At 39.3% G+C, this 12,710-nt stretch overlaps 1 pseudogene; it reads left to right on the forward strand.

Annotated features, from left to right (window-relative positions):
* The first annotated feature begins 8 nt into the window (after positions 1–8).
* LOC147420383 (uncharacterized) lies at positions 9–6,136 on the forward strand (annotated as a pseudogene).
* Positions 6,137–12,710: the final 6,574 nt, after the last annotated feature.

Here is a 12,710-nt window from a genome sequence, read left to right on the forward strand (position 1 = left end):
TCTTGTGTATGTGGCATCACAAGGACAGATGGTTGAATCGGTTGATCACAGATTTATCTATGGTTATTGATGAAGTTTGGGATGTGCCAAGTGTAACGATCTTCAAGACTGTTGGAACCCAACTTCAACCTTTGAGCTTCCTCTAATTTGTGAAAGATGAAGACACTCTTACAAGGCATGGCCATCAACATATGTTGCTGAGGAGTTATCCTTGAATTGGGCCGAGGATCAACAAACGTATGCTTTTACTCCTGTCGTAGATTGATCAAAAGCTCGAAGAGGACCGTCAAGGTATCTCCCTTCTTCCAAAGCATTAGCTTCTTGCTCATTTTTTGAAATTTTATTTATACTTTTGTATCTTTATCGGATATTTTTCTATCATGATTGTTAGGGAGATCCTCGAAACTTTGCACTACTGCTACATTGGGACGATTTTCAATCATAAAAATGACACAAAAAAATCGCGGGGTTGTGGAAATTAGAGTTTTGAACTCTGGAAAGAACTCTATTTTACAGCCTATACCGATTTTATTTACCCTTTCAATTGCAAGAAGATTATTGGAGCCTCTGGAGATCTTTTTCATGTGTTTTTGGAGCCACTAGTAAGGGAGTTAGAGTAATTATATGTAGATGGATTTCAAGTTAACTTCAACTATCCTTCTCACTTGATTGATGCGGAATTGGTCTCCTCAACAGACATCAGATTGTGTGCAATGGTAATGATGGTCACTGGAGACCACCCTGCTCATTGCAAGATTGGGCTATTTAAGGATGGACAACACTTTTGTCATAGGGACAAGGCATCTTCCACTTTGGATTCATCAAGCTCAAGCTTTCAAGGGAGACATCTCTATGACAAAAATCGCTTCCAATATCGTTATCCACCTCCAAAGAGAAGTATATTTGAAATGCAGGCTACCTTGTCTCAATCCATTAGAGTAACTTCTCAGACTCAACACGAAGAGATACCAAAGAGTGTGGGGTTGAGTGGAAAATCAAGCTTATGGAGATTATATGAGCTTTATGGATTTGACTTGTCGTTGGATCTTGTCTATGAAACAACACATTCTCCCATTGAATTTTTTTCAAAAGTATTTGTCGTTGCTTATGAAGAACTCAACCAATGACATGAAGCACAAGATTGATGATATATTAGCAAGGGCCCTAAGTTGTGCTCCATCAACAATACGCCATGGACATTGGCCTAGAAACCCAAGCAAGTTCATGAAAGCTACAAGGCACAAGAGAACCAGAAATTTATACAATGGTGTCTTCCATTTGTCTTTCTTGAGGTAGAGGGTTTTCCAAAATACTGGAAGACTTGGGGCTCTTATTGATTGATGTTGCCCACATATTTTTTAACTATACCAGAGACCATGGGTGGTCTAAGGAGGCTATAAAAGTAGCACAAGCCCTTCTTGCATCTTGGAGAGTCAGGAGTGAAGATTTGTTGGGTGCAAACTCTTCACCACTCGAGCATGTGGCAGGTATGACTTCTTTGTTGTCTGTACAAACCAGCTTCTCTGTGTCATGCGCTCTTTGAGATAATTCTAACTTAAGATGTATTTTATTCTAAAGGTAGTGGAGAGATTCTAGATGATGTTATTCTCCATGGAAATCAAAATGTTGTCTGGTGCTTTATATATAAACGCCTTGTCTCTACTTATGTCAAAATCAAGTCGAACAACAAAGAGAGTGAAATCTCCTTTACAAACTTCCAAAAGAGAAAGCTTCTTACATGGGTCTTGTCCCAAATTCAAAACGATAAGGATAGACTGTTTACTTATCAAAGATTATATGGAGAGCTCCACTATGCAGTCATGGCACCCCAAGGATACAGGATAGATGAGGGCAATATTCTTCATTGTCAACAATGGCACAAAAATGGAATCTTGAGAGTATCATCCATCATAAAGTCAAAGGAGTTGCAGAATGCTCACTTAGCATATGGATGTGACTATCCATGTGGGAGATCCATTCATGAGAAAGGCATCATCATCGGTTCATGAAGAAAAACCTGGAGACTGCCATCAAATGAGGAGGAACGATTTATGAGTCAATATGGGCTCAATGTTGCTAAAGTGCTACAACACAAGAAGGTCCTATTCAAAGGAGAAGTATTTAGTGTAGGAGATATAGTTGTGGTGAGATCTCATAATTATCAAGAGAATGCAGCTTCTGTAGGTGAGTGGAAAGCGCAAATCAGATCCTTCTTTACTTTGCAGTCCCAAGAAGAAATTATACTATTTTTTGGTGCAGATTATTATAGATAGTCAATCCTAGTTGAAGAAGATGTTGAAAAGTTGAATGTGGATCCGATTACAAGAATGAACGTACTGCAAGTCACCCCTATGCCTTTCTCTTGGGATTATATAAGACAAGTCAATTTATTACTACACAAGTTTATTTCGTGGAGGCTTCAAAATTGTATTATTGCCTATGAGACTAAAGACCTAGGCATTCGTAGGCACTTATTGAGTGCTGGATGTGTATCTCCATGGCTTGAGGAGAAGGACATAGTCCAAGTCAAAGAGTTTGTGGATGAAGAATATTCCTCTTGTCAACTAGCATATGCTGTTGTTCAAGAGGTAGACTATACTCTAAAGCGAGTACTGCTAACAAAACTTCAAGCAATGAATAGCAGCTATTCCCAATGGAGAACAACTACCAAAGATGAGGATTGGAAGCTTATATCAACTTGTTGATCTGTAGTCCAAGGGTGGAAAGTTTTAAAGCAAACAAGAGTTATAGATCAGGATGGAAAAGTGAAGTTCCTACCATGTGTGTGGCAGCAAGTATGATATGCATCAAAATGGATATTATTTGTCTCTTACTCTATGTGAAGCTATGCTTTTATGTTGCTTGTTTTCAATTTTCATGAATGATTTTAGAGACGTTATTTTATAAAAGTTTAAAGTGGTGTCAATTTTTTCATTTGTACTCATACTATACTTTTATTGATCACAAAGCTTAGATGTCTTTTTAATAGTATTTAAGTTGTGTCGATTTTTTTTTTGAATTCATAGATTAGATGGTTGAGAATGATGTCCCTATTCATTCATACAAAGACATCTTTTGCCCATCCGAACCAAAGTTCAGAGAGCCAAATAGAATGTATAGAAAGAATCTTTTGGAAATATACTTCGACGAGCAACATAGAGTGCTCTTGGACAACTATAGGATGGTTAGAGGATGGTTTAGAACTATCCTTTTGTAGATAATTTGCGCCACAATTGCCTTGAGCAATAGAAAATTCACGGTCTTATTTCAACTAAGACCGATGAATTAGCACCTTTGAAGTTTGGACTCGGCAAGGCAACCTACCAATGGGAGGAGACACACATTATATCAGTTTGTGCTAACCTATGCACAATCGCAACGAAAATATGATAAGAAGAAGACTACAAATGATGTAAGTGTGTATATATTTTGTAAGCATAAATAAATTTGGCTTCATAGGGGCCTTATGAAAGAAATTAACTAAACTCATCTTACTTTTCAAGGCACATGGAACTACAGAAAAAGAAAATGGTGGTACTATTGCTTTGAAAGGTTCAACTGTAGAGGTAGTACTTATATTTTAACCTTTCTTTCTTATATTTAATGTATATGCCATGTGTTTACTTAGTTTATATATGTTTGTGTAGGTGTCTAGTATTGAGCTAGTAGACGTAAACCCTAAATTATGTAATGATGTGGGAGAGGAGACCCATGTAGATTGTATGCCATTGGCGATACAAAATCAAGTTCAGGCCCATCGGGATTAATTGGTTCATTGAAAATGGTGAGTCTTTTCATAGATTTATGAATTGATTGTCTTTGCAAGAATTATGAACAAAATTTAGTACTTTCATGTTCCTAAGTTTAAAATTGAAATCTTATGAAATGGTTTATCCATTATAGAGACAAGATTTACTCTCTATGTGGAAGAAGACCAAAAGTATGAAATCTTCGTTGCAAGAGAAGGTATATGTTTTTCTCAAGTAATATAGATACATAAACATTAAACGATCATAAAAAAGTTTTTGTGTACTTCTTTTTGTCTTCTATAGGAATTTCATTTTGAAGACCTCAATTTAGATAATGTGGATGGATCTTTTCCGTCTTTTGGAGCATTGTTTTCAAATGGCAATGTAAAAAGAGTCAAAGCCATGCTAGAGCAAAGAGAAAGTCTTTTAAGTGACATACCATTGAAGGTAATGCCACTAATGGCATACATGTTTTGTTTTTACACATAAAGATTCTCATGTATGTTTTATATTTTTTAACATTAGTTGGGATATGAGACTGTGGATTCTGTTTCATCATCATATCAAGCAAATAATCATGAGGCTTCACAAAAAAGTACTAGAGAGAGAAAGGTGACTGTTGGACGGATACGCCGCGACGGACATCAGCATAGCGAGAGCTCACTTAACATATAATTGTCAACTGAGGACGGAGCTCGACCCGCAGGCGCGTGGAAGCAAGCAAAGGGTGTCAACCTCTACTCGATCGACTAATGACTAATTCCTATAGAGATATCAAATCTACATGCCATCGGTTCTGTGAATGTGAGAGTCTCCTATGATACTACCGCAAGCCAAAAGCCCATTAGACGTTCTCGAAACGTTACGAAACTTGAGGGATATCCTATCAACACCAATAGGCTATCTCCCTAAGGTCGGTGACCAAAAAAACCTACCCAATACCCTCTGTGCAGAAAACGCGTAGGATGTTTGACCAGTTTTTGTAGGTCAACGTTTTCGAAAACTAAAGTGCCTAATGTGTAGCTCTACTCGCTCTGATCGCATGGATATGCTGAAATGAAAAAACGGACAACAGTTACTCATCGAAACTCCAAAAGTAGCTCGCGGGTGAATCTGCCAAAACACAGATGAACGCGCATGATGTAAGCACCAACGCATAGCTCTCCTCGTGGGCAACACACTGCTGCTCTCCATTTGCGATTCCGACCACCATAGCTCTTGTAGCACACACACACACTCTCTCACTCTCTCGCAGTCTCCCAACGACACAGAAGATCAAATTATTAGAAGTCTCTTTACAAAGCTTTAGGTTTTGGTTTATATACTAAACCTTAGAAAACCTAATGTCCGATAAAAATGACCTGATTTGTCCCTAGGCTTCTATAGAGCTTAATTACAACACTGTGAGCTGGCTTTGCTCATCCAACAAGCATCTCTGGCCAAAATACAATTGCCGACTTAAAATATGAAGTTCCCGTAAACATTACAAAAGTGGTCGTAATGGCTCAAAATATTAATAACGAGACATTCAATGATGTCCATGAGCTTGTATCTTCACATTACAGCATCCATCTTCGTCTTCATCACTTCATCAACATCTTTATTTGGAATCTTTAAAGAATCTTTGAGAAATCTTCATGGAATCTTTGTGGAAGCGTTGTTGAAAGGTTGACCTTTCAACAGTGACAATCTCTACTTCAATAAAGTTTTAATATTCTTTCTTTCACTTGTACTCAATGTAATAAGGTGCATAGTTTTTGTTAAAGTTCTTCAATAAGATTACATATTTTGTTCGTGGGATTATTTAACAGATTAGTGCAAAGCTTAAAGAGTCTCTTGCTACTAAGCTTGGAAAAGAATCTTCCAAGAAGATAAAGAAGTAAACAAAGGTAGTGTTAAAAGTTAACTTGCATGTGTAAGCAATAATACAAATTTGTTAATACTAAGCTCTTTTTGTTGAATTTTTTAGGATGAGAAATGCACTGTAGGTGACACATCGAATGTGTATGTTCCAAATTTTGATGTAGTAATTCTCATATTTTTTATATTTAGCTCTTTTGTAAAATGTATTTTCATAAAACCCTTTGTTTATAGTAGTAGCTTATGTGTTTATGTAAGTTTCATCTTTAAATCTGGAGGAGGAGGAGACTATTCTCCTTAAATACTTTGATCTGCAAACAATTGATGACATGTATCTAGTTTTAAAAGCTAGTTACTACAAGATTAAAAGGGAAGAGAGCTCATTTCTTGAGCAAAATAGAGGTTTGAGTTTGGAGGAAATGAGAGTGAATTTGATGAGGTGGTTGGTTGATAGTGGGAGGGTTATCATTGAAAGGCGACTTGATCATGAGTTGACTTTTGATGAAGTGAAAGTTGTTTTTATGTAAGCGATGAAGTGCAGAACAGACCATGTACTGAACATCATATTGTCGTTCTCTTGGTCATATAACATTTTATTGTTTTAGAACCAATTGATTATGTCTTTTGAGTTAATGAAGTTATTTTTTATTTGCAAAGAGATTAAAGCTCAATGTTTAAATGTAGTCACTTTAAATCATAAGTTTGACAAGAGTTTCAAGAGAAATGTACTTGATTATGAGTAGTTTTATTGTTACTTTGAATTGTATGTGATAGAAATGTTAAAAAAGACTTGATCTTCTTTTAGTAAATGTTAAAAAAGACTTGTAATAAATGTTAAAATGGACTTGATCTTCTTTTAGTAAAAGTTGTTAATTTATTGATTAGTGTAATGGGTGTTATAGTGGATGATCCAAAAATGATGCAAAGATGGTACATTGGTCGGTTTAAAGGCTAAAAAATGACTAATAGTTATCTATAGATGAGTCAGTTTGTTTATTTTTGTAAAAATAAATTTAAAAATGTCCATTCAGTTTTCTATATGTAAAATTTTATAGGGCGTCCCTCCAATTTTCTATATAACAATTTTTTATGGACGTCCATCTGATTTCCTATATGTAAAATTTTGTAGGACGTCTCTCCAATTTTCTATATAGCAATTTCTTATGGACGTCTATGTAACTTTCTATATGTAAAAGTTCCAATGAAAGCCTCATCTAATTAATTTCTAGGTACACTACATAGGAAATGTTCCATTTTTTCTACATTGCACTTTTTCTAGTTTTGATTGTATCAATCTAGAAAAGTATATAGTAAATTTTTATTTTTTTAATCGAAAACGTCTCAAAAGTCCTTGTGTTATATAAATGTATAGCGTGTCCATTCAGGACAACGTTCTATTATTGTTACATTTTTAATGTAATTAAAAATATACATTCAATGATTTGATGATCGCTCTCATACTCGCCCTTCTTTAGAATGAAGAACAGGTTTGATAGAGAGGTTGTTGCAGCACGCATCATGTTTGTCCTTAGGAACTACTTTGGTGAGGAAGTCAGCCCACATGTATTCTGTGGGTGTGTATTCCAAATTAATCGTGTGTACTTACTTTGTGAGATGGATGTAGTTTCGTGGCTGAGATCTTGAGTAATTTCCATACCCAAACAGTAATGAAGAGAGCCACCATTGGTCATAGGGAAGGCTTGAGATATTTCAGATTTTTCTTCGATCATGAGTTGAAGTGAGGAAGCTAGGGGAACTAGATCATCAACATAAAGGCCGATAATCACAAATCCAAATGAGGTAATGCGGTATAGATGTTTATCACTTTGAAGACGGGTGTACCCAACTTGGAGCATGAAATGGTGAAAGCGATAGTACCATTGACGAGCGGCTTGTTTAAGGCCATATAATGAGCGATAAAGGCGACATACATGAGTAGGATGGTTAGTGTCAACAAAGTGTGGAGGCTGTTGCATATATATTTCTTCATCAAGTTCACCGTGAAGGAAGGCAATTTGGACATCCATTTGATGAATATGAAGTCCGTAATGAGCAGCAAGTGCCACCAGCACATGGAAGGAGACCATGCTAAGAACAGGAGAGTAAGTTTTTGAGTAATCTTTGCCAAAAACTTGAGAGAATCCATGGACAACCAAACGAGATTTAGAGCAAGAAATGGAACCATTAGAGGCATATTTATGCTTCAGTAACCATTTGCAGCTGACAATTTGACGATCCGGTGGTGCAGGGACTGTGGGAGTGAAAGGCCAGGAGGCCTCCCACTATCAAAGGCACACGGAAGAATTACATTAGTGTGTGTGTGTGTGTGTGTGTGTGCTACACACAGAAGGAAATGAGAGAGAAGGTAGAGAGAGAGAGAGACAATACACGCAGATAGGTGGTAGGCGGGTATTGCATTTGCTATGTCATGTGTGGATACATAGGGTAGTTAAATAGGATGATGATGAGTGATCTAAACGGGTGCTCGTACCCTTTGGGTTCTCAAGGCGTGACAGCTGGTATATTTTATTATATTCCAACATTCCCCCTCATTTGAATGCCGAGAGAGAGAGGCGTTGATTACATCTTAATCCTAATACAAGTGCACGTAGGAGTGCCTATATGAGAGGGTTGTGCTTTCTATTTCTGTGATTGCAAAAGCAATTAGTGCAAGAAGGAAGAAACAAATTTTGGGTTTGAATCTGGGACCTGGTGTCATCCAGGATCAATCAAGAAAGTGTTGAAGGTGAAAAATTCGATGGTGAGGTTTCATCTTCCATCGTGGCTTCATTTCAAATGCACATGACTTTATAACTTGCGAGTGTTGAGGTCGAATCGCTTCATTAACATTACTCCCCCCCTTTCGACCTTGACATGAGCGTGCATACTCATCGGTAAGACTATGCAAAATTAAGAATAGAAGAGCATAGCATAAACTAGCAATTACCATTTCATTGTCGTCACAAGCATTGTTGATTGTCATTAGGTTGAAATTGTAACTGAGTGAAATAACAACACCATCATTGAACGGATCTTCACGCCAATGATTTTGAGTTCCAAAACTGCGGCACAAGGTTGGTTTTTGATTCCGAGGCATAAAGGCCATCGTCCTTTTTGGAAGAATATCCAGTGCTGAACAGTGGAGGATGTGCATAATCTTCATTAAAGAACATTGGCTCAACAGGGTGTAAATATCTAGTTGTCGGTATATTATCTTCCTGGGAGATTCAACTCCTTCTGAAGTTCTTGCATATGCTCCTCATATATTTGACTCTCGGAAATCATTTGAGTCGAGCTTGTAGCTCTAACTCTCGCAGGTGATGCTCGCAGCCTCTGGATGGTTTGATCTTTGACTTTAAATTGGTCCTTTAGCTCAAGGACTTCATCCAGGCTTGCTTCTTGTTCTATCTCTGCCTTTTCCTTTGCATTCCTCATGGCCTCTACTTCTTTAGTTTCCTATGCTAGCTGGAGTGTCAGATTATCCCGTTCTTTTTCGGCATCTCGCAATGACTTGCTGAGTTGCAGACACTCTTCTTCAGCTACTTGCAATCTTTTTGCTACTTCCTCATTTGCTTCTTCCTTTGCTTGGCAGTTTTGTAGAGCCGTGGCCAAGCTGGCCTGGAGGTCAACTTCTCTTTCTTTTAGTCCTTGGCTTTGTGCACGCAGAATATCTCTTTCCATCTTAGTCTTTTCTTCGGTGGCCTTTAGAGTTATCAATTCTTCGTCTGATGCCACCGATTGTGCTCTTATTCTAGCTAGCATTGTCATCACCACGTCCCAATCATTCGAGGGCGGGTGCAGGTCTATCGTGTCGGTAGCAATTTCCTTTAGCTCGACTAGCCGAATGCCTGGCATCTGTTCTTTATGCTTTGTTCTCGCCAAGTCGAATGCGAATGTGGCGGCTTCTTCCCTTGTATAACCTGCAGTTAGCGGGTCCAAAAATGCAGAATATGTCTCCTCGAGCTCTTTTTGTTCAGACGCAGGCTTGGTCTCTTCTTTGGGCTCAGGTTCTGGCCTTTGCTCTTGCTCCTCAGCCTGGTGTTCTTCTTGATTGTCCCCAACCTCCCTATCTTCTGGTGGAGGGTTGCTAGGAGGTGGTGATGGTGGTGGTGATGGCTGTGGGCTGGGTTTAGGGCTATCTGGTAAAGCTGCAGGTTTGCCCTTAAAGTCTCTATCTGCTTTCGTTTTTCTTTCCCTTTCTTGGTTTTCTTGTTCATCTAGCAATTTCTGCCTTATCTGCTCCACTTCTTCCTCGGTGAAAGGGACATGGGGAATGTTTTCCGCTGAAGCATCAAGAATCTCGAAATTCTTGATATAGTCTTCAAAGCGGTCCCTCTACACTCTTCTGGAGGATCCGGACATAGACTCGAGAGATGGCTTCAATAATTCGTTTAAATCACCCTTGAGAGATCTTTCTGCTCGGAAACTCTCCATCAGCCTCTCGAGTCTATCCGCTTTTTGTGATCTTGTCTCTTTGGCCGGCACTTGAGCAGATTCCTTTTTTCCTTTCTTCTGCTCAGGTTGCTCCTCTGCCACTGGCTCTAGTCGTCTCTTCAACCTTGTAGCCAACCTTGGTGCTCGTTGTGGCTTGTCTTCTTTGTCTTCCTTTACCCTTAGCCAGTCATTCTGAGAGGGGGGGTCAGGCCACCTTCCCTTGGCTTGTAGTGCTGCATAAATTACCTTAGTTATCATTTCTCCTGGCACTATGTAGGTTGGATTTTTGTTCCCTATTTTTACCAAGCTGTCATGTATGTATGCCGCATAGTTGATTATCTTTGGGGTGCCTTTTGTCATTGCCCAAGTAAACGTTGTGGCAATTGCACCTGGCGGCATCCTGTACTTCTGAGGCCTCTTCGTGCACATGTGGAAGTACTGGTTGTACAATTGGCTCATGATCGCCACCTTTGGGTTGGCAATGTCTTCAAAGGTGTAATTGGCCTTTTTCTCTTTGTACACCTTGACTTCATCCCTTCTTTTTGTCACACTGTCTCCCTGATTGGAGAGATCTAGTGCATGGGATACAACCCGCTCCGTGATTATGATTTCTGTATCGGGTCTGCCATGCAAATCTGTCACCTTGGCCATTCCATCCTATTTGATGCTTGTTACAAACTCCCATACTCTTTTGACGTCCACTCCTGCTGGTATTGCTTCGAAATAGTTATGGAGGTCAATTTTTTCCAAGTAGCCGGCCATTTTTCTTCGGAAAAATTCATTGAGCTCTCTTGGCAGCATTGGCAGCTCTATTACATTGTCGTCATTGTCTTTGAACACCCCCTGGTAGATCTTTAGGTCGTTTGACTCTAACAGATCTTCCTGTATCCAGGTGCTGGTGGGCTTTAGTGTTCCCTCTGGAATGACAAATGGTTCCACCTTGTCCAGATAATCTTTGATTGTCATTCTCTTCTTCTTTGCCGGTGACTTTGAGGCTGCCATAGATCCTGTTGCACTCAACAATCCAAAGTTAGCGTTTTTTCCATATCAGCTGCGAAACTGAGTTTTACTTATCCAAATGACTTGAAAATTGAAATTATAGCTTAAAAGGAACTTGTGAAGCTGTGCATGTGCTCACAGTGCAAATTGGGCCAAAAATATCCATCTAGACATCCTACGCGTAGGATGTCTTTTTCTTCAGAATTGGTTCATACTTGACATGTAGGTAGTGTAAGGCTCATGGAACATGGTTATAAGCTTGGATTTGAATTTGGATGTCAAAAAATGGATTTTTGGGCTGATTTAGGCTTTAGGTCACAATTTGGATAGATTGCCCATCATGGGTAGCAATTGATGTCCAAATGGGTTGAAACTTGGTATATGGGCTCAATGCATCATGGTATTGGCTCCTATGATGTCATTTCTTGCACAAAAGGCTAAATTTAAGCTTAAGACATCCTACACGTAGGATATCTATTTCATCAGAATTGCATGAAACTTGTTCTGTGGGTTGTCCTTTGCCTATGGAACATGGCCATGTTCTTGGATTTGCATTTGGATAAGATTTGATGCCTGTAGGGCTCTGTGAGGTGTTTTTGGGCTCAAAAATTGTATCTTGAAGGTGTTGGGGGTGAAGAGTGACTAGAATGGCTTCAAACTTGACATATGGGCTCTTGCTGATGAGGTGATTGAATCTGGAATGACAAAACTTCCCCCCCATGCCAAGAAGGTCAATTAGACATCCTACGCGTAGGATGTCTTATTCCTCATTTTTACTTCCTTACCACACAGAAAGTTAGCTGATGTATATGTGAATGTGTTGTGCAAGTTTCATGAGATTTGGACAAGATTTGGTAGGTCAATGGCCCATTAGTGCCTTTATGCCCTAACTTTGCGTTTTTCCATGCATATGAGGTCAAATCTGATCCAAATGTGATGAAACTTGGTGTAGGGCTTGTAAATGTCATTCAGAACATGTGCATGACAAGAATTGTTGGGTTTTGTGCCAAAAAATGCCCTTGAGACATCCTACGCGTAGGATGTCTCCTGATGATTTTTCCAGTGTTAGTGCTCCTAGTGCTTGCCCTTTGCCCCCCTAAGTCCCTTTTGAGCCTAATTTCAATAAAAAAGTCAAATGGATAGAGTATAACTCCTTGTGTGGACTTCAAAGCCTCAGAGCTGTTTTCTGACTTTTGGAGTGCTTTTTGGCGATGAAATTCCTCAATGTTGGTCTCCATAGCTTCCCAATCCCTTGGGGATCCTTGCCGTATGTTTTTTTGTTGACTTTGGCTTCACCGAAGCTCCATTTGGCAATTTGTCGCTCTAGAAGCACCCGTGGTTGCGTTTACATACCTTTGATGATTTGTGGTGGTCTACCACCATAGGAATTGGTTGTTGATGGTCTAGGAAAGCCGCTCGTGAAGTTTGGTAGCAAACGGACTTGCAGTTTGGCCACAAGTGCATTTTGACGCTTTGTGTGTCTGATGCCGTTTCTGAGGTTTAGTGCCGCTTCGGGTCACTTTTGGGTCATGCGGATCATATGGACTTGTCGAGCATGTCGAGATGCTCCTACCCATAAATTTTGGTAGCATTTGGTCGCCGTTTCGCTGATTTCCCATTTGGTGGCCTCTTGCGGGTTTCTGGGAATTAGGGTTTTTCCCGATGGTT

This window comes from Adiantum capillus-veneris, chromosome 28 (genome assembly GCF_014529385.1).
Source record: "Adiantum capillus-veneris isolate H3 chromosome 28, ASM1452938v2, whole genome shotgun sequence".
Classification (NCBI taxonomy): domain Eukaryota; kingdom Viridiplantae; phylum Streptophyta; class Polypodiopsida; order Polypodiales; family Pteridaceae; genus Adiantum; species Adiantum capillus-veneris.